Source organism: Mandrillus leucophaeus, unplaced genomic scaffold (genome assembly GCF_000951045.1).
Source record: "Mandrillus leucophaeus isolate KB7577 unplaced genomic scaffold, Mleu.le_1.0 Scaffold400, whole genome shotgun sequence".
Taxonomy (NCBI): domain Eukaryota; kingdom Metazoa; phylum Chordata; class Mammalia; order Primates; family Cercopithecidae; genus Mandrillus; species Mandrillus leucophaeus.
The window spans coordinates 22,877-24,250 of NW_012104255.1; positions in this window are offsets into that span (position 1 = coordinate 22,877).

Genomic DNA, 1,374 nt, shown 5'->3' on the forward strand with positions numbered 1-1,374 from the left:
GCAACCCCTGCTTTTTTTTGTTTTCCATTTGCTTGGTAGATCTTCCTCCATCCCTTTATTTTGAGCCTATGTGTGTCTCTGCACGTGAGATGGGTCTGCTGAATACATCACACTGATGGGTCTTGACTCTTTATCCAATTTACCAGTGTGTCTTTTAACTGAAGCATTTAGCCCATTTACATTTAAGGTTAATATTGTTATGTGTGAATTTGATCCTGTCATTATGATGTTCGGTGGTTATTTTGCTCATTAGTTGATTCAGTTTCTTCCTAGCATTGATGGTCTTTACAATTTGGCACGTTTTTGGAGTTGCTGGTACCAGTTGTTCCTTTCCATGTTTAGTGCTTCCTTCATGATCTCTTATAAGGCAGGCCTGGTGGTGACAAAATCTCTCAGCATTTGCTTGTCTGTGAAGGATTTTATTTCTCCTTCACTTATGAAGCTTAGTTCGGCTGGATATGAAATTCCAGGTTGAAAATTCTTTTCTTGAAGAATGTTGAATATTGGCCCCCACTCTCTTCTGGTCTGTAGGGTTTCTGCTGAGAGATCCACTGTTAGTCTGATGGGCTTCCCTTTGTGGGTAACCCGACCTTTCTCTCTGACTGCCCTTAACATTTTTTCCTTCACTTCAACTTTGGTGAATCTGACAATTATGTGTCTTGGAGTTGCTCTTCTCGAGGAGTATCTTTGTGGCATTCTCTGTGTTTCTTGAATTTGAATGTTGGCCTGCCTTGCTAGGTTGGGGAATTTCTCCTGGATAATATCCTGAAGAGTGTTTTCCAACTTGGTTTCATTCTCCCCGTCACTTTCAGGTACACCAATCAGATGTAGATTTGGTCTTTTCACATAGTCCCATATTTCTTGGAGGCTTTGTTCATTTCTTTTTACTCTTTTTTCTCTAAACTTCTGTTCTTGCTTCATTTCATTCATTTGATCTTCAATCGCTGATACCCTTTCTTCCACTTGATCAAATTGGCTACTGAAGCTTGTGCATGTGTCATGTAGTTCTCATGCCATGGTTTTCAGCTCCATCGGGTCATTTAAGGTCTTCTCTATGCTGTTTATTCTGGTTAGCCATTTGTCTAATCTTTTATTTTTTTTATTATACTTTAAGTTCTGGGGTACATGTGCATAACGTGCAGGCTTGTTACATATGTATACTTGTGCCATGTTGGCATGCTGTACCCATCAACTCATCAGTACCCATCAACTCGTCATTTACATCAGGTATAACTCCCAATGCAATCCCTCCACCCTCCACCCTTCCCGTGATAGGCACCAGTGTATGATGTTCCCCTTCCCGAGTCCAAGTGATCTCATTGTTCAGTTCCCACCTATGAGTGAGAACATGCGGTGTTTGGTTTTCTGTTCTTG